This window comes from Agelaius tricolor, unplaced genomic scaffold, assembly GCF_023055355.1.
Source record: "Agelaius tricolor isolate 1412-34295 unplaced genomic scaffold, bAgeTri1.0.p SCAF_7, whole genome shotgun sequence".
Lineage (NCBI taxonomy): Eukaryota > Metazoa > Chordata > Aves > Passeriformes > Icteridae > Agelaius > Agelaius tricolor.
In genome coordinates, this window is record NW_027269267.1 from 38,410,847 (window position 1) to 38,433,127 (window position 22,281).

The 22,281-nt window shown below is 36.1% G+C and overlaps 1 protein-coding gene across 14 annotated transcripts in view; it reads right to left on the reverse strand.

Annotated features, from left to right (window-relative positions):
- Window positions 1-22,281, reverse strand: part of GPC5 (glypican 5) — a 602,268-nt gene that overhangs the window by 451,343 nt on the left and 128,644 nt on the right. The gene's annotated exons all lie outside the window — the stretch shown is intronic.

Below are 22,281 nucleotides of genomic sequence, written 5' to 3' on the forward strand. Positions count from 1 at the left end.
ATCACACACAGGCATGATTCTATCTGTTTCCTATTAAGTAGATATCATCCTATCAACACAGGCTGGACCATGAAGAAATAATATGACTTTCTGAGCAAAACTCATTTGAGTATCAATAATGATTTTGGCCGCCCAACAATATTTTAATATGCCATTTATAAATTTTTAGGCTGCCCTAAGGCACATTTTGCTACTCCATTTATCTGTCCCTTTTGTAGGCACAGAAAGTACCAGAACAGCTGCCCACAACATTCCAAAGCAGTTTAACATTTTACTAAAAATACCATTAAGTGTTCTAATGGTATGTTCTAATCTATGTCTTATGGAATGTTTTCACCTATTTCAGTATAGATTTTCAATTTTAAGATGAGATTTCAATAACAAGAGGACATTTAAAACACCACACCACTTTTCTGTTTACAGACTGTTTTACAGACATGGGGTTTAATGTACTTTTTTTCTTTTTTCTTTTTTTTTCTTTTCTTTGTTTTCCTTTTTATCAGAATAGTGAAATCACTGCAAGAAAACAGGAAATTGCTCAGTTTTCAGGCATTCCTATAATGAAATTTCCACAAATCTCACTGATGATACCTACCTTCCTTTACTTGGATGCTGACACTGAACACTCACTGAAGAGATTTCCTTGCCATACTTCTAATGCTATGCTGCCAGATTTTAGAGGATAACAGCACAATGCAACTTTTCTAAAAAAACTGAGCTCTTTCCCTCGGTAAAGGCAGGGCCTAGAAATCCCAGTGGTCACTGAAAGGCCAACTGTGTCACATCTTTATCCACAAAATATTCTTTGAGAATGGCCTGACTCTACATTCTTTAACAACCTCAAGCCAGCTTGCATCCCTAAGAGCGATGCTGCTATTTTAAAAAGTGCAACTAAGCAAACTGCAGACACAACACTCCCCTGTTTCTCATGACAGAAGAAGAGATAAAAGTGCTACTTATACTGTGGCCTAGCAGCATTCAATATTGTTTAGTATTTGGGTATCAGAGTGACAGGTGCTGTATCAATATACAGAATTGCTTGAAGACATACAAAAAAGAGAAACTGATCAATGGTAAACCAGTCTTTAAACTGCATGCCTGCACTATATTACTAATAAAGGTGCCTTGGAGATAATGCTAGTGAAAGCAGAGATGGGTTCTGAGTACCCTCTCCTGATTCTCTTGTGAATTGAGTGCATTATAAGCAGAAAGGGAAAAGGGTGTTTCTTCTGAGATTGCACACTGGAGAATTCCATAGTGTAGCTTACAGCACATTCATTAGCATGCTCTTTCAGATACAAAAGAAACATTAGAGGATATGCTAAGAAAATGATCATAAATGAGCCACAAGTCATGAAATTAATATTTTAACCTCTGGAATGAATCAATCCCTTTTTCCCTCCTATGATACTTTCCCTGACATCATCAAAGACTCTTCAAATCAGAACAAAGCCAGCTTAAGATGTAATGTATTATTCAGGACTGGAGTCAGACCCAGTTTCACTGGGACAGCTGCACATCATGTGTTCAGCATCCTCATTTCCCACATCTCCCACACCTGTAGTATCTTACAAAAATTAATATTTACATGGTGGTACTCTTAAGGTCACAGGGAAAAAATAATACATGAAAAAAAAAAAAAACAAAAAAAAAATTATTACTCTTATAATAAAACTCAAGAATTTATGCTTAGGAAAATACTCCCAGAAAAGACAGACTTACAAGAATTGAATGTGCTGTGGAAAGAATTAGGTGTTCTACACCTTTTGGAAAAAAAACATCTCTGCAAATCCACAGAACATTTACATTAACCTAAGATATCCTAAAGATATCTTAAGATTACTGTATGGATAAGATACCTTAAATTACTGTATGGAATGTGTTTTTACTATATTTAGGCAAAATAGTCAGAACCAATAATGATGTTCTTAAAATCTTCTGACAATATATATTTTTAAAATCTGATTGGTCATTTTCAATGATTCATGAAGGTCTAGGGCATAAGCTGATGCTACCAAACAGAGCAGATGGGCACTTTAAATGTTGAGATGACAGTCAAAAGGCTACTTCTGAAAGATGCAAACTGATAAGAAAATTAATAGGACTTAAATCAGTAAGGAAAGAAACGCCCTCATTTTTCAAGGTAATGCACAATTCTGCTTACACAGACCTGGCTAATAAAAAAGCTTTCATGTATCAAGTGAGTGCTTAAATACATACCAGGCCATTTTTTCCTATTTTTTTAGGAATCTTTGAACAGGAAGAACGAAAACAATCATTATGAAATATTATCTCATACAAATATTTTAGGAAAGGGTAAATATTTGGTTGGCTGCATACTGTAGTTATCACTGACTGTTTAGTTATGAAAATTGCTCAACAGCCTCTGCATTTCCTGCATTTCTTTTTTTCTCTGATACTCCCTGGGAAACAGTGATAGAAAGCTTATGTATATTTAACTCCATTAGATGTTGACAAGTTGAATTAATTACTCTGAGTTTTCTGTAGTTTTAAAAATATGGATGTGACCCCTTGTTTCAGATGCAGCAGGCTACTTACAACCATGAAAGGATGCCACATTTAAGAAAATTAAACTGGTTTAAAAAATTGTTGCTACTATGCCATGCTGTCCAACACAGATGCTGACTTTCTGGCTCTTATTCAAATGAATTTCCTTTCCTTTTCTTGCCCCATTCTATACAGTTAGTCCATTTGTCCTTTTAATAATTTCTCTCATGGTATCTCTCATCTTTTGTTCCCCTAACTGAGCAGTAGTGAAAAATCTTCATATGTATAATTTTTCCTGCCTGCTACAATATAATAATAGTCTCCAGTTCTGTTTTTCTTCTAAATCCCACTCTTTAATTTTGCTATACAACCTGTGCTCTGCTCAAACTCAAACAGTGCCTTTTCCTCTGCACACTTCCATCCAAGGACTGGAGCTAAGCTTGAGCACAGCTGATTCACAACCAGATCATCAGACACTCACTGGGCTGCTGTAATTGGCTTGGGCTTTAACCAGGGCAGGGCATCCTGTTGAACACATCACTCTACTCCAAGGAATTTGGGAGACAATCAGTGGTGTTGGACCAGATAGATAAATAGACAGAAAGACAGAAAGACAGACAGACAGACAGACAGACAGATAGATAGATAGATAGATAGATAGATAGATAGATAGATAGATAAAAAAAAAAACATTATTGTTCTGCTTGGTCAATCTGATTTGTACTGTTTTTTTTCTAAACGAATAGTGCCTGGTAAGTTATTCAGCACAGCTATAGAGAGTTAATTAAAGGTTCTTCATGTGAACATCATTTAGATAAACTTAGGTGATGTACTCCCTCCGAAAAACTTCAGTGAGGTGAGCCTGAATTATTACAGGTTGATAAACAGATAGTTCTTGTGACTGCTGCACAACATCAGTCGGTGCACTGGGTTTTATGACATTGCCAGGGAGGAAGAAAACAGCTGATATTGGAATCTGGGAGGCATTTTTATTAACCTTTCTGCTCAATTGATGGGTTTAAACCACAGTTCATAGAAAAATTTATGGGACCCAGTATAGGTCACCACTCTGCATGTTTCCCAGTTACAAGCTTAATCATAAATAATATGTAAATAATTTACATACAGGTATAAATGTGCAAGTAGTAACTTTTATGCAAAAATAATTAAATTTATACCCTTTGCTATTTCAGCTCTTCATAGGCAACTGTTTCACAAGATTTATAGACATTCCCAATATTCATGTACACTTGAATAAAAGAACATTGTAGAGATTGATAATTTGCAGATATTTTATTTTTTTCTTTTCTGCGCTTTATTATTTGATATTATAATTAGTATTTTGGGGAAATGGTAAGGAAATATTAGTATGTATTGAAATTTTTTTTTTATCTAGGTAAGGGAATAGATTCAATTGGCAAGACAAATGGGAGGAAGATAAGGACAATGAGTTTAAGAATTGAATCTTATCACTCAATATTTCCTTGTCTGGCTTTTGTAATTAGTGATTGATAATACCTCCTAGAATGAAGAAAAACCTGCAGCTTAAAATTTAAATAATAATAGCAAAATACAAAGAGTAATGTGATGCTCTATACCCCAAAAAGATCTTAATAAAAAATAAGGACTAAACAAATGATTATGAAAATTTTAAAACCTGAAGATTTCAGACAAACAAATGTTTTAATAGGAATATTTTGAGCACATTTCAACATCACAGACAGGTTTTTTTTGTGTAAAAGCTTTTGCCCACAGTTTGACAAATCACCATCTTCAATATTAATATGTGATTTGGGAATAATTTTCCACTGCTAGAAATTTTTCAGGTAACACTTTGCTACTCTGTAAAATTCACTCCCTGAAACTACACAGAAAACGCTTAGAAAACGCTTCAAAATTTTACTTGAATCTTCATAGAAGTTGCTGGACTTCGTATTTCTTTCCCAAGAAGGCTGACATTTAAATTCCATAATTTTGTGTTTATTTTATCTGCCTTCAAAGATCCTTCATCTTTTAATATTTTTTACCAACAGTAATTTGAAAACTCAAATTAATCATATGTACATCACCTACTTACTAGTAAAGGTGCTGAGAAAAACTCAGAAAAAGAAGTTACTTCTTTTCTGTGACAGCAAGAGCAAAAAGGACAAGATTTTAACAGAAAGAAAGAGACATTGAGCTTCCTAAGGAAAATAATTCTAACTTGTGGATTTATCACTTTCATCACTTCCAAGTCTCCTTCACAGCTTACAAAATGTGAAGGTTATGCTTTAAAAAAATGGAATCTTGATTTTAATTATGACAAGTCTATCAATACAATAAAAAAGAAATTATTCCTCTTGTGAACCAAATGTGCATTGTAACTGAACTGCTTTTGATAATTTAATGGTATTGGAGTCCTGAAATGCAAATTTAATCTAAAATAAAAAGAAGAATCTTTAAAGTGTTCTAAAACTGCTTTGACAGATAGCCAAATAGGTATATTTTAGATAAACTCAACCAGCTCATGCCACAAAAATATGATCTGATAATGGAAATGTAAACACTACTTTATTGTACTCAGTTTGCCTTCATCATGTGTCTGATATTTGTACCAGAGATTGTCAGGGGTGGTTAATACAAGTACAGTAGAAGGAGTCAGAAATTAAGTGACAGAGCTCTGTATCATTACACTTCGTATTATTTACGTTTTCCCCAAGATTATGTTTATGTACTTAACAGAAATTCTTTTCCCTATCAAGTGTACTTGACCACATAATCACAGTGAGCTACCAAACATGGCAGCCATGAAAACAGGATCTTCAAATGCAAGAGCACAAAAAACACTGCTCTGTGTGACTTCATATTCAGCTACACTGCTGCCAGGGGATGGCACCTCCACACAGTGCAGGGTGGATGGACATGCCAGCTCAGCTAGGAACCTTCTGCAATGCTCTCCTTTCGGCAGGTAAGATATGTCCTGGAAGAGTTTCTTTAGTTTAGCAGAACCTTTAGCCACCAGGCTAAGGGAAGATGGTTGCTTCCATACAGAAACACTGTTCAAAACCAGGAGGGGACATGAGGTACATAACTGCAAATTAAAAATGAGGTAGGTGGTGGTACAAGAACAGGACACAGACTCAACATTCTGCAAGCTGTGTAGCAATGTCTGAAGCTCACCTCCTAGGTACAACACCTTAAAGACTTCAAAATAGCTTTAAAAATATTTTCTATTATTCTCAAAAGCCTTGCTTAATGTGGGAGAAAGGAAGAGAGAGTAGACTCTGGCCAGTTCACAGATCTGCTTGGACAATTGTCATGGGAGATGGTTCTGGGGAAAAAACAGGTCCAAAAAAGATGGTTCATCTTATCCAAGCTCAAGAACAGTCCACTTTCTTGTGCAGGAAATCAAGCAAAGGAGACAGGAGGCTTACATGGATGAACATGGAGCATCTGACTACCCTCACACACAAGAGAAAGTCTGTAGGAGGTGGAAGTAGGGTCAAGGCACCAAGGATAAATATAGAGATGGAGTACAAGGATGGAGGCAAATCAAAACCCACCTGGAGTTAAATCTGGAGAGTCACAAAGGATAAGAAGGGAAGGAGAATCATACGCAAAATAAAGCGTTTTTACAGGAGAATCATAAGCAAAACAAAGCCTAAGGAATATGTGGGACAGAATAGAGCCCTGAGAAACCAGCCCTAGGTGACCCTGCTCTGAGCTAGACTGAATGTTCTCCAGAGGGCCTTGCAGCCATCCCATGACTGTGTGACAACCCCAGCATACTCATCTGCTCTATAGCTGTAAAAGCCCTGAGCCATGGCTGACTTCAAAGGACTTTGTGTCCTGTTCACCAGGTTTCATTGACAGTGGAGGATTCCTGCTCACTTTTTCCTTTCCAAAGGAAATGTAAAACATTAATTACAATTTTTACCCTAAATCAGATAAAGAATTTTCTGTCCTGTGCAAAAATACAAAATACAGCAATTTACACCTTTACCATTGTGCATATCAGAGAACTTAGAGAAGACTTCTGCCTTTGCAGAGAGAGAATGCCCTTACCTATTAATACCATTATGGAGACACTTAATTTAATGTGGAGTAAATGGAGTGTTGCCAGAATAAATTAGATGGACCTGAGATATGTGACAAATCACCAATTATTTCCTCATACATAACTATCCTGATTTACCTCTGACCAGCGTTCCTTCTTTCTGTACCTTTCCCATGGCAATCCTGCTCTGTTTTCTGTTTTTATAGCAACACTGGTCACTATTACGGTGCCAGTCTATCAACAAAATGACACAAAAGAACTAACAACTAAACAGACCCCAAACTCTGTGAGTGTGCCACAGCCCAACATTGCTTTATGAACACTGTCCCACACAGCCCCCAGCAGGAACTTGCTCTTTCCATGCCCTGCTTACCCTGGCTGGCCACACTTGATATTCTGGCTGACCCTTCCTTTGTCCTGATAGAGTTGAAAACACACAACTGTTTGGCATCCTGTGATGTATGCTTTCCTCTTTCCCAACAGCACATCTGTCTTGGAATACATTCTGACTGTGATGCAGCACAGCTTCTTCACCTTTCCTTGGAGAGCTGCTACCTAATCAGTTCACCCAGTAAGCACACAAGATTTATTTCTGTCTACCTACAATTGCTAATTGGAGCTTTCCCTTTTAATTTTTTATTCAGATATTTTCTATGCTATGTCAAAGTAATTTAAAAATTTTAGTGTTATTCTCCACTGCATGAGCCATCAGGGATCCTACACAAATACCCAAAACCCAGAAACCTCCAATGCTGCATCATTCATTCTATTTCAGTGTGCTATTGGTCTTCCACAGCTTAACCTGCTCTTTCTGTCAGCAGATAATAGTTGAATTACAGATTCAAATGAGAATAAAAAATTTGTACAAAACCTATGCTAATTTTATATTAATAATAGAATAAACTATTACAGAAAGCTATTATTTTATAGAACAGATTTTCCATTCTGACAGAAACCCCAGCTATACAGCCTGATTGAGTGCCTGACCTTCTTTCTTTCCCTTGAATAGGCCTTTTTATAGCTTGTTTCTAGATAGCTACACTGAAGAAGGGAAGCAAAACCTGCAGTTAATCGCCTTCTTCTCTAGAGATCAGAAATGGGTCAAGTGTAACTGTCCAGTATCTTAACAAGCAGTGTTAAATAAAAAGAATTAATGTGTTTATGTTTCTGCATGTTGATGTGAAAATATATTTGAAATTTTTTTTAAAAATCAGCCGTATCTCTGAAATATAGCAGCATAGTTCTTTCTGGTTACTATAAGAGCCTTTATACAAAAATAAAACTTGTCATCCCTTGGTGAAAGGCACATGTGAAATATTTGAGTGACTACGCCACTTTTAAAGTCTCAGTCAGTCTTTGCAACAGCATCAGCATAAATACATTTTTATCTAAACACAAACACGAGAAGAAATACTGCCGTTATTGATTGCAAAAGTAATGCTGTCTGGTTACTATTTATTTAACAAATAACTCTGCCAAACGGAGAGCATATTCCTCAAAAACTTCATTATCTAACAACCCAGCTTTGCAAGTGCTTTTTTTGTGAGTGTGTGGTTACACACATAAGTAGTTCCTTTGATTTCAGCAATACTTCTCTGACTGCATTTACCTTCCAAAAAGCCTTTTCCTTGTCTGAGTTAAGCAGATGACAAAGTCAAGGCAAAGGAAGCTTGCAAGAAAGATGAATCGGGATTTGGGCAAGGCTTCCTATGTTATCATGGGGGAAAGGTGGCTGCTTCTCCAAAAGAGCTGCTTAGAGAAGAAGCTTAACTCAGGGCTTCCCAATCACCTTCTTGCAGTCTGTCCAGCTCTGGCTGCTGTTTAGGAGATTAGCCTATGAAAAAGCCCAAAGTCAGATGCCTAAAGCCCAGGTTAAAACCATGCTCCATTATTTCCAGTGTTTGCAGACCAGGAACTGAAGAACATAATCCACCATGTTGTGGCAGCAATAAAATGTATTTTTTTAGGCTCTAAATCCACTTCCCTGACTGGACTAGAAATGTAAAGTAGCAAACATGAAAGCTTCATCCCCAAGATATTTTAGACAGAAAAAGGTTCAGCTTTCTTTTTCTCCCTAGGCCAGGCATACAGAGATTCCAATTTGAGAAACATTTCCTTTCAGCAAGAAAAATATTTCATAATCTGTATTTGTGGTGATAGTGGCAGTGTTGCATTCAAGCCCTCAAAACACTTTCTATAGCTAAGAAGTATTGAAAATCAAACTATGATATAAAAAGTTACAATATTAGCCAATTTTAATTATTACATGTTGTAGATCTGACAAATTTGCTACTTGGTCTTTAATATGCTAAATTGACACACACACACACACGGACATATATATGAGATTGACATACCTATCTAATTAATATTTTGTTGGTAAGTATCATGCTAGGTTTCATTTACGTACCATGTCACATACTGGTTATACAATCTTTTTAGTCTGCTTGGAGAACACATTTATGCTTTGAATTTACAGAATTTTCCTTTCTCCTCTCCCACATATGTCAGCGCACACACACAAAGAATATAGGTGCATAAGTCAGGATCATTACATTTCTAAAAGAATCTATACTTGTCATTATGCAAAAAATAAAGTCTTAGTAGTTGCCAATTTAATCATTATTTCTCATGGCTTAAACAATTGTTGTAAACAATTATGTATTTACAATTTTTAACCATTGTGCAATTTTAGCCAATTGCTCATTTGTTTTGCTGAGGAAAATGGTCTAAGATAAAAACTTCCCTACCATACAAAACATGTTTACCCTCAAAATTTCAAAATTTCCAATAGAATTAAAAAAGCCTTTTTGAAAACTGTTCATGTCTTTGAAGACTGATAAAGACTTTGAAGGCTTTTCTCCTATCTTCAAAATATTTTCAAATACTGACATCTCCCCTTATACACATAAGCAAGCATTAGAATCTTTAAAATTTACATTTATTTTACCAGGATGCTTGTACTGCACAGGTAAAAGAACAAAAATATTAAGGAGAAACTATTTCATCTGGATTTAAAGTGTTACCTTATAAATAATGGGTTTCAGTAATCAGTTTTTAATCCAAAGAAACAAACAATAATGAGGAATTGTGTTTTGAATTCCTTCACTAAGCAGTATATATACTTGAAATCTGAACAACACATCTGTCACTTTACCCAGTCATCCATCACTTGATGATGAAACTGAAATGTCCCTGACTGTGTACAATTTATTCAGTGTCCCAAGATTTCAGGCAATAGGATAAAACCATCCTGCAGCATGAGATTTTTTCCAGCTCTGAAGTAAACACTAGGGAGTTTAATCCACTGTCAGAGACATTTGCCCTTTCAAAGAGCAATGCAATCTCTAAGACTGCAGAAATGCAAAGCAGCTGTTCCAAAACAAGATGAAGTAAGTCTATTAGTTCACTGAATGACTGCTGCACTCATAGTTTTCAGTAGTGGAAGAAAATAAAATCTCACCTACCAAGAGCATTTGGCCACCCTTCTGTGAATCCCCTGCATTTCTTCCTTTTCTCTGCTTATCACACAGTATAGTGTCACATTGCTCATTTGAATTGTCCCCTTTGGTTTATTGATTAGTATTGGATCAGAAAATCTTTTGATATTGCTTAATGGAATGGGAGCACTAGCAAATACACTGTCCTCAGACCACCCCTTTCAAGTTCCTGTTTCCTCCAAGAGTCAAAAATTTCTGTGTAATTCTGCTGTGTAATTCTGATCCCTTTGTTCTAGACAATCACATTGGCAGGATTTTGAAATACATCTGCTCCTTAAGTATAATAGAAAAATAATGTCGAAACCCTATAAATCCCTAAGCACCTGTAACATCTTGCAAATGATATGATTTCATGCCAATAACAACTTTGCCTGTAAAAACTGTAATTTTTTAACCAGTACAGCTATTAAAATTGCTGTTATAGCTGCAGGTATTTCAGAAGAAATGCCTAATATGCTAAGGTTTTTCCCTTTATGTTAAAAGGATCCATTCTGCTGCAGGCATCTTTACACCCATAATACTGAATCCACACTGAGTGAATAACTGTACCCAGGGAGCAGAACAAGGAAACCTTAATAACAGGCTCAGCAAGAGATCTCAGTCATTCTGATACCCTTTTGTGCAAGACAGGCCGAGAATGCATAAGGAGCAAAAGCTACAAGTAATTTGTAGCATTTCACAGTTACATTAACACCTCTAATTGTAACTGACAGGGCAATTAAGGCTGAAAAACATCCCAATACACTGCTTTGTACATGATGATTGTCCCACTGAAACAACAGAGCATGTTCTCTGTTTGGAGGAAAAGTGTTTCACTTTATTTTCCTCCATTGAAGTAGATGCTCCAGTTCATCATGCCTCATTAGAGATTTGTGTTGCTATAAACATGATTATTTCAAACAATCACAAGCCTTTATATCAAGCACATAATTTAACTATTCCCTTCTCAATACAAATGTCAACAAGGTTCTTTTTAAAAAAAGAATGTTAATTGTTATATAATCCATTAAAATAATGAGTCTTAGAATAACGAAGAGGCAATATAGGCTGAATACAAATATATCACACGTTGACTCTCCTTTTTTTTTTAAATGAAATCCAAGCTATTCACCTCATGTACCCAGGTTTACCATGTTTTGTACACTTCTTTTCCTACCAGTCTCCCTTCCTCCTGTTAGCATTGAGAAACACACAATCACATAAGCGATTATATGCAGATTTATTAAGAGCTCTGGGTGTCAGGAGTATTCAACTCAAATCTGACTCCGACCATACATTCGAGATGATCGTGTTATTATATTCTATCGTTATATAACTTTCATGCTAATTATTAAACTTATATTGTTCTATTGTATACATAGATTTTAGTCAAGCATGGCTTCTCATGGTTCCCCCTGAAATTTCTAACATAGTTTCTCATGATTCTTCTTATGATTATACAATAATTATATTTAGTTACTAAACAATCATCACATCTAACAATTATATCATTTATCATACTGCACGCTTACACAGGTGCAGTGATCTGAGAAAACACAAAGCCTAACATTTTCAAAGTCTATCTTTAACATTTTCCAGGGCTCCACTATCACTCCCACACACATGCACAGCTCCTTGTGGTGAGCCATAACAAGCCAAGTTGTGTCCAATATTAGCAAGTAGCTAAATTATGTAACCACTAATTCACAGATTTTTTTTTTTTTTTTTTTTCTGTCAGAACTTGATCCTTAGGCCCAATATCTACACTACAGATATCTGTGGGGGAGAGAATACTTGATTAGATCTATTTTAATCTCAAGAGACTGAATGCCCAATGTCAGGCTGTGTTAGATGTGATCTTCAGGCCCGCCTTACTGTTTAGCTTCATCTAAAAGGAATCCTGTTTATTTGGCCCAAGACTGTTTCACAACATGAACTGAAGTAACTAGAGATGACTGAGAGATTTATGTCAAAAGCACACTCTTGATCCAAATTAAAATGCTGCCGTAGATGCCTCTGTGTCTGATTCTTCAAGTAAAAAGGCAGTAGAAAGTCCATAATTTAGGAGAAATTAATCCCTCTCCAGTTTCTACACATATATTCAGGATTTAAAGTGGGTGGGATTTTTTTCTAGTCTGAGAACTCTCCCCAGTCTCAGCTGTTGACTGTTTATTTTTCTATTAATCATTTGTTATATACATCTGTATATCAAACCTTAATAATATCTGGCCACAATTTAGACACCTTTGATTGTATAGGACACAATCTTAAAGAATATATAAAAATAAAAATAGTCTGAAGGCTGACTAATGATGTAACTAGTTCTGGAAATTAAATAAAATAGAAGAATAAAAGGATTGATCTTAGAAAAATACTCAAATGTATACCCAAAGTGTGCCAGAGGTAATTTTAAGGGTGAGCACTGAATTTCAGAGTGTGTTTTTGTTACCTTGCCCAACCTACACTCAAGACAGAGCATTGAAGGCAAGAAATAAAGGACATAACACAAACCAAAATGGTAATTGCAAATGCCATGGCTATATACGGGCCTTTATGGACCTGAAAAGAAAAGTGAATCCATTAAGATGACACCAAGATATTAAGAGAGCTGGAGAACTTGACATATAAAGAGAGGATGAATGAATTGTGTTTATTCAGCCTGAGAAAGACCAGGTTGAGAGGGGATCTCCCCACACAATTTATAAAAATAACTAAATTATAGGTACAGAGAAGGAGGGTATAATCTTTCCACAAGGATGCACAGTGATGGAACAAGAGCTAAAAGGCAAAAGTTGCTTATGGGAAATGCTGTCTAGACATAAGGAAAGAAAAAGCAGCTGAGCATCAGAATAGGCTGCTATAAAAACTAGTGAAATATTGGCCACTGAAAACACTACTTAACTTGCCAGTGTCCTGAATATACTAATCTATGGCCTTGACTTGTTACAGAACTTGTACCAGCAATTCCAGGTCCTTTCCTAATGCAAGCTTTTCTGAGACCAGACAAACAAAGAAATGCTACACACAACGTGAAAAAATATTATCTTTCTTCTTCCCATTGGAATACTGAACTGCAGCAGTTTATGAATATTTTTACCTTGAAAATTATAAATAATAGCATGGTTTTGGGGTTTTTTTATTCACACACGCAGACAATGAGAAAAATACAGAGCATAGGTTTTAAATCCTTCCATGTTTCTGCCTTATCTGCTACAACCTGGTTTCATGAGTAAAAGACTGATAAAAGGAGAATGCTAATGTTAAGAGGGCTTTAAATAAACAGAATATCTCACAAGAAGTTTAAACACTCTCCACGAGCATTTGTGGGCAAAATTAGCCCTGCCCTCCTCTCCTTCCTACTCTTGAAAAAGTCTTTGGGGGAAGAAACTGAAAATTTGAGATACCAGGTAGCAAACTAGACAAGGAGGGTTCTTGTCAGCTCAAAATATAAGGGTCAATTGAAGACATTGAGTTTCTGTTGCTTTTAATCTTTCTAAAAAAAGGAAGCACTCTATGAGATTGTTTGCTTGGTAACTTGGCTTTTGTCACAGCAACAGCCTACTACAGACTTCAAAAGACAAGGGATTTACCAGATATCTTTCTCCATTTGTAACTGGTCTCCTCTGGACACTGCTGGACACCAGGGCAAAGTGATGGCTGTTCAGGGATTGCTTCTGAAGCAACTGGTCACTGTCTTCCATCCATCCATATATCTCTTCCTCAGAGTCCATCAGCTCCCTTCCTTTTTTTTTCTGTACTGCAATTCAACCTTCTCTTCTGTCCTCCTTCTGCTAAATATTCAGAGTATTTCCTTATGATACACTATTTAAATACCAATAGCTGCCAAAACTTGCCTATATTAGCATTGTACAGCAATTGCAAACACTTGGATGAAATAAGTACAGAATGAGTCAGAAAATTCAGTAATATGAAGTGAAAAAACAGGTTTGGAGTTTGGGTGGTTTGTTTTTCTTTCCTCAAAGTTGTGAGCTGCTTGTTTAAACATAGCTAAGACTAAAAGATGTTTGTGTTAAAAGAGATTTTAACAGCACATGGCATAACTTAAAGGAAGTTGAAATTAAGATAATTTTTTCCTAAAATATAAGGCACTGTTGCAAATTATAGCTCTGATCCAGTGCCACATTGATCAGTTTTTACATTAATGTAAATGGAACTGCATCATTATTCCATGTTATATGGCATGAGCACACCGGCCAAACTCAGCAAATATGTACAGAGAAGGGCAAACACCAGAAAAGTGAAAACAACAAAAGCAATCAATGTGTCCCCAAAAAGATCACCCCCAAGTATTTGCTCGCAGAATAAAGGGCTACTGTAAGTGGGTAAGAAGTGGTCACAGCACCAGAGTTCAAAAAGTGTTTGGACAACACTCTCGGCCACATGGTGTGCTTCTTGGAGTGTCCTGCACTGGACCCAGAGCTGGACTCGATGATCCTTGTGGGACCCTTCCAACTCAGGCCAATCTATGATTCTAGGATAAAGTTTCTCACTTTTGGGACTGTGACCAGGAGAAGTTACACTCTTCTCCACTGGGTGGCAACGCAGGATACAGCAACAGCAGGATACTGAACAGCTCTCTCCGCAGGACCACCGAAACAAGGGAATTTTCCCCTGGTGCTGTTTCACTTTGCAATGCTGTGACATGTGGCAGGGGAAGGCACCTATGAACACGGGTAATTCATTATGGGCTAATCAGACTTGGTGCAAGTGCTCCCTCCAATTTTTTGTTTCTTTTTGCTCTTAACAATGTAATGAGATGTACACTAAAGTTACCATTAGATGCGCTGGAAACTAATGCTGACTTCTTATAAGTGTTTTTGCATAAGCATCATGGCCACAGTTCTGCAATTTTTTTATGATGAATTATTTTTAAATCATTTGAAATATTAGCAAGATTATGTAAGACAAAATAAGATTAAAAAAACCCACAAAGACTATGTCTCTGATTTCTTCAAAATACAGAATGTATTTTTTCTGACAAATTTCCTAGAACATAATTACAGTATGTATCTGTACCTTTTAATTGCCAGAAGACAGGTGAAGGTGATGGAGTACTACTCTCACATCCACACAAGTTTAAATACATAAGCTCAGAATTATTTCAAACACACATATAAATGAGAGAAATTAACTTAATACACTGCCTACTTATCAGGAGATGTTTTTCTAGGACATGAGTTGTTCTGTACCTAGAGAAAGATTTTTTTCTCTTTCTATGAAATGATAATCTATTTTATTCAAGTTCTATTTAATACTTTTGGAAAAAGGGAAAAAAGGTAGTGTAAATCCCTAACAGTTAAAACGTTTTGTGGATTGATGCAATTATTAGAGAAAACTGCTCATCTGAACTGCATCATCTTTTTACATATGGCTTCTCTTCATGTATTCCAGTACAATTTGTGTACACAGCTGAGACAAGAGTTTTTCTTGTTGTAAGCATCTGCTTGACCCATGGTGTGTGCTGCACCTACCACTGTGAACCATTCCAATGGCACTGCTGAAGCATCTGCCACACAGGCTCTCTCTACAGAGGAATTCAGAGCCTAGAGGAACCTGAAAAGTGGCAGGGAACAGCAAATCAATGAGCTCTCGCTGGAGTCCAAGAAACTTGGGGGTCTTTTTTAGCTTCTGATAACATCTAAAGGTGGTGCACAGTGGTGCACTTGTAACTACAGCTCTGTGAGGCACAGGGTAAAAGTGACCCATTTCTGTAATTTCCTTTTGGTAGCTGTGAAATATGCTCTGAATTGTGGTGGTTTTAACTGGAGCAGAGCCATTTTTCTTCACAGTGGCTGGTATGGGGCCATGTTTTGGATTTGTGCTACACAGGGTTGATAATATAGAGATGTGTTTGTTATTGTTGAGCAGGGCTCAGACAGAGTCAAGGCCTTTTCTGCTTTTCATACTGCCATGATGGCAAGGAAGCTGGGGATGCATGGGAAGTTGAGAGGAGACACAGCCAGGACAGGGGACCCAAACTAACCAAAGGGATATTCCAGACTATAGGACATCATGCTCAGTATATAGAGTGGGGGGGAAGAAGGAGGAAGGAGAAGAGATGAGAAGGAGAGATGAAGTGTTGTCTTCCCAAGTCACATGTGATGGAGCCCTGCTCTTCTGGAGATGGCTGAACACCTGCCTGCCCATGGAAAGCAGTGAATTAATTCCTTGTTTTGCTTTGCTTGTATGTGTGACTTTTGCTTTCTCTACTAAACTGTCTTTATCTCTGCCCCTGAGTTTTCTAGCTTTTACCCTTCTGATTCTGTCCCCAGTCCTGCTACTGGGGTGATGAGCAAGCGGCTGTGTGGAACTCAGCAACTGGCTGGGGTTAAACCATGACAATCCTCCCTCAGGGTGCAAATGTTTTACCATCAGACTTACATGTTCTTGAGGACAATATTGAGATGACCTGACCTACACAACCATTCTGTGCTGCACACTCACAAATGATTACAGTGGTTGGAAACAGCCAGTCCACCAGCACTAAGTAGGATGTGTCTCACTCCACTGACTGCACTGACTCAAGAAGTCCAAATCAGATGCCTATGTTTGCATAGCTATAGATGTCAGTTGAATATCACCCCAAAAAATGAAGTTGTACACTCAAAATGTTGTACACTTCCTTGTACACTCCAATATGGCATTGTCATCATATGAATACAAAAGAATTAACTATATTGACTGAAACATAAGCTGAAATAATTTTCATTTTAAATTCTTCACAGGTGTCAAGGCAAATAAACAACTTGTGGCTGTTTGATTCAACTCTTTTTCACTATAAATATATTCCTTTACTAAGCAATTAAAATTACAGAGGGGGAAGACAGTCTAGCTATAAGCTCTTGAACTGACTGGTAAAAAATTCTTGTTTGAAAAACTAATTCTCTCTATATTAAAATATTTATTTGCAATTAAATTATTACTGTGGATCTCTGTGAATACAGTCTGTGCTGTCAAAACGCTGAATGGCAGTCTTTCTAATCTCAGATTTTGTTGGGTTTGATCATAGTAAAAACCTTCCTGTACTAGAAATATATGTCATCCAGGGCTAGTAAAATTTATCTAGATATTCTTGCTCAAAAAAGCCCTACAATGGTTTATGCCATCTCTCTCCAACAGCTAGCTCCTGTCTAGCACCCCAACACCATTCAGTGTTCTTCAATAATTCAGAAATTGCAATGTGTTAACTGACAATGTTTAATACTTTTCACTGCAAGATAAAACCTCCTTATATCAAAAACACTGGTAGGATTTTTTCAATTAGTTTTTATTTATTTTAAACATCTTCTGTTCAAGGATTTCAGGAGGCACTACTTATATACGTTTCTTCCTTAAGTAGAAAAGAGCGAGTTGTTTTAATGTTTGTACTGAATAATATTAGCTGTCTGCCCTGCTATCTTTCTAGATTCCAGAAATACTTAACTAAACAATGAAAAAATGCATATTTATTAGATGTAACATGGGCTAGGCTTGTTACTTCATCTGTAGCTGTTGTACTAATGTGTGATTCAGATGTTTTAAAGACATCAGGGTATGAGAGTGATGCATATTAAAATAACGATTGCATAACCTATTTTATACAGGAACATAAGAATGTCTCAAATATTGTCATTGCCATATTTGCAAAAACGACATGAACATACAGGTTTTTATAGCACTTAATAAGAACTGCTTTAAGAACTGTTAATAACAGTTTACAATAACTGTTTATAAGAACTGAACCTTGCCCAGAGAAATTGCAGAGTCTTCCTCTCTGGAGATATTTAAGAACTGTCTGGACACAATCCTGTGCCATGTGCTCTGGGAGGACCCTACTTGAGCAGGGAGGCTGAACCAGATGTACCCTTGTGGTCCCATTCAACCTGACCCATTCTGTTACTCTGTGATTCTGTGGCTGAAGACTTAAAATCTGGAGCTCTAGACAGAATAACATCACCCACAGTGAAAACAGGCTAAGGAAACAGGGAAAATTAAAGTTAATCTTCTTTTCATAAACACTCTAATTTTCTCCAAATCCGTCCCCAACTTCATCTTACATTTAAACTGAAACTTTGAAAAACTATGTGAAATGCAAGGTTTAGTGCCTTATTCAAGAATATGTTCCGTCCTTGACCCAAATTACTGAGGAAGAATTAAACTGATGCTTTGTCTTGTATAATTTTTTAATACAGCTTATCTCAGTGAGCTTAATACATCACTTTGACCTGAAGATCAGTACTAACAAAAATAGATCAACAGTATTATATGATATTACCTGCAGTATATGGATAAATATAGGTACCTAGTTTTCAAGTGAAATATCTCAAACACTTAGACATAGCTGCTCTGGATTAGTCTACCACCTGTAATATTTCCTCTTCAGTTTTTTTTGGTTTTTGTCTCAGCATGGATACTCTGTATTAGCTTGAGTTACTAGATATTTTAACCTATTATAACATAAATTCTATCAGTACTTTTAGACTGATGCCCTTTATAGAGGGGAGAAAAAGTCCTTCTAGGAAGTTCTATCAAACTATTTGGAAAACGAAACTAATTGCACCCTACAAGGCTCCATTTATCTCTTCACTGAAAAAGAGGCCAAGAGACCCATTCAGACTTGCATTTCTTCACACAAATACCTGGAGTACGTAAGATCAAGAATAACACAAGTTTCAACATGGCAAGCTCTTATTAACATAAGACATAAATGTGTTTAACATGACAGAGATTCACTCCTCAGACTAAGGAAGAGAAGCTACATCTTACTATACAGCAGAGCACTAGAGTGCAACCCCTCCATCCAAGGGATTTTCTCAAATACGCATAAAGATTCCCAACAGTTTGAAGGAAGGTCTTGCTGGTAGCAGAGATATCTTTTTTATTCTTAAAGAAAGACAACTCGTAATATTGGACTGGCTTTCATGCTTCTAATTTCCTTTCCGTGTCTCATATGTATAAAGCATGGTTTTAGGAAGAATCTGCAGTCTTCTGTTGTGTGAATGCAACAATTTGGTTCAGCTGCTTTGATCTGTTATAATAACATCTGATATTTTAGGTGCTACCTGAACATGAAGACCTTTCAGATTTGGATGTGACTATTCACATTAGTGCTTGATCACATTAGTGATTTACTAAGGCCGCAGCATGGCATACATGGGTGTACCTATGTCCTTTTCACTGGGTTTCACTTCAGTCTTTTTTCAGACAGAGCTGTCACAGAAGCACTCATAGCAGGTAGGCATTAACTGGGTTGCCTCATTACATTTCTGTGTGGAACACTACATTTTAAAAATTAAAATTTCTTCTGAATTAAAGTAGCTTCAGTTTGGGTTATTCAATGAACTGAGAAAAAAAAAATGAGCTAACATCACTGATTACTAAATCCATAGTCTTCATTAATGCAGCTTAATTTTCCTGAGAGCCCACTTGTGGAGTACTGCTAAAAAACTCTGACCCTAGAAATGCAGTGTTACAATGGAAACAGAACAAAATAGTAATTTTAATGGACATAAGACAATTTGCACTTCCAATCATAATTCTAAAGGAATACAAGTAAGTAGAAGCTGAGCTGCTAAAGAAGATAAGAACCCATAACTTTTATTAAGAAGGAAAAATGATATTTTGAAGTACATGCTAATAGACTAACAGTTCTAAATGGCAGATTAGTTTTACTTCATTAGAGAGGATCTAATGATTCTTTTGACTACAAAAGCAGCAAGAAATATTTGATAAAACTGGAAAGAATAATATTTCTAGAAAAAATAATGAATGAACTAATTTTTGAATGAATTAATAAAACTGTATGAATACCAATCTTTTATCATCTGTACTATATAAATGACAGTAAAAATACCAATCTGTACAAATAAAAATCTATAGAATATTCATCAAAATAGGACTACATATTGCATTTTTTCTTATATAAAGAAAAACTTTCTGAAAAGTTTCACAATTAGGCTCATAAGAAAAATTTGTGGTTTTCACATAGTCTCCCAACCAATGTCCAGACCTTTAAAGGCACCCTGCTTGAGTATCTATGTCATCTGTAAAAATGTAAAAAGCAAAACCCTCAGCACAATCTAAGTTTCAAAAGCACACTTTCACAGTCAGTGCAGGATGCTCAACGAAAATCTGACCTATAGCTGCCAAGAGAAAAAATCTTCAGCAGAGGTTACATAATAATATGAAGGTTGAAAGGAACATCTGTAAATGCTGCAGTGCTGAACATTATTACATTGAAGTCTCCTCTCTGGACTGGTAAAGTTAGAGAGTTAACAGAAAACTGCTGTGGGCATTACATTGAAAGAAGACCCCATAGACAATATTTCACAATCCAAAATATTGTTTAAATAACTCATTGAGGGTGGTTTATCAAATTGCCATGGCTAGAGGTGATAAATAACTGGGTTTAGAAATACAAAAAGTTTCAGAGTATCAGTGTGTGAAATTGTAAAATATCACTAAACTTACTATTTGAAAGAGAACCTGTATATGTAAGTTGAATTCAGTAAGAGCATATTTCTTTTATAAGAACTTCAATGAGGCACAAACTTTCTGTCTAGTATAATCTATTGTGACTCATAGTTATTTATTCTATGCAAGTTTTGTTTTTGAACTACACATCAAAGTCTCCTGCATGAATTTTCCTTGGTTTCAATATGAACCCTTATACAAAAAGGAGACAATAGATTTTTATTTGTATTGCCTCCATTCTTTCATGTTATAAATTGTAGTAAAGTAGTCCTGAATTCACCTGGAAAACCTTTAAGAGTCATCAAATCACTAATATTAAATTGTGCTTCTTATTCTTCTATGACTGTGTAAAATGAAAAGCGAAAACCTTCCAAAATGAAGGCATGATGATGCAATAATTCCAACTTGGGATATTCTTTGTTACTGTTCTTTCTCATGCCTACCTTTGAATAGTCTTCTGTGACTTTATAAATGCTACAGTTTATTTAGCATGGTGCTAATCATGTTTTTAATTTTAAAAGTCAATACAATTTGTAAATTATTACCAACCTAATAGAAATTAATTCACCCACTGTCAGAACACTTCTATTAGAGGCTCTGCTGTGCACGACAAACAAGTGCAATGATTCTAGGCAAACAATACAGAAAATGATATTATTTGCTTGAGCAAACAAAAGGAAAAGTAGAACATTTATTTTGAGGTTATCAAATGCAATACATACTTTGCTGATTTTATGTAATTAAATCCATTCCATCCTGAAGCGACATGAGATTTATCTAAGTATATACTGAGAACAGATATTACCAATATTAAAGCAGGAATTACTTTTATTGTTATAACTCACAGCAAAATAGGGAACAAACCCTAAAATTATTATAAACAAAGGGATCTTATGCCAGTTCATGTCTTTTCGATGTTGACACAGAAATGCATATCATCAGCCCCTCTTAAACTGACCCAGTGCTTTGGCATCTGAAAATTTCTGGTTCTCTTGTGGAAAGCTAGTGGTGTGAAGATTTTTGAGTTCGTGGGAAGTTTGAATGCTCACAATTCTGGGCCAGGCATTTGCAAATTTGCATGTTTTGAGGAAGTTTAAGATTACAGTTGTTTTTTCTCTATGATCTGTCACTGGTCCTTGTTGGCAGCAGCCTATTGGGCAAAGCAGTAAAAGCCATAACAGGCTGTTCCTACTTTAAGTTGCTCAGGCACATCAGGTCTCAAGTGGTGCCTTAGATGGCAGTTTACATTCTTCCTTGTTTTAAAAAGTGATGATCAGCTCAAATAGAAGGAAACTGAAATCAATTTATTAATATCCCTATATATAACCATTTATCTTCTTTTGTTGGGTAAGAACAGGAACAGGATTGCTGTAGTTTCAGAATACTTAAGAACCAAAAGAGAAGATTTGCCCAGCCTAAGAGCTGTGCTAAAGCTAAGTATTTATTTGATGAGAGATGCTTATTATAATCACTTTTTAACGATTTGCTCAGCAATTAAAATCAATCATGCTGTTTAATTTCTCTTAATTTGGATACTTCAGATATGCGCTTTATATGAAACTCTTCCTTCAAAACTTGATTAGCTGTTTTTAATAATCTCCATTACTCCTGAATCCTTCAACACACAAAATATTACTATTTTTTTCACTCACATCTATTTTTATTTCAGTTAAGTTGCTGGTCCCGAGATGTACAGTATATATTATGCTCTCCTCTGTGTATTTTTAATTTATCTCTCTTCACATTCTAGCCAGGCTCTCTGGACAACCAAAGCTGTATAAATGT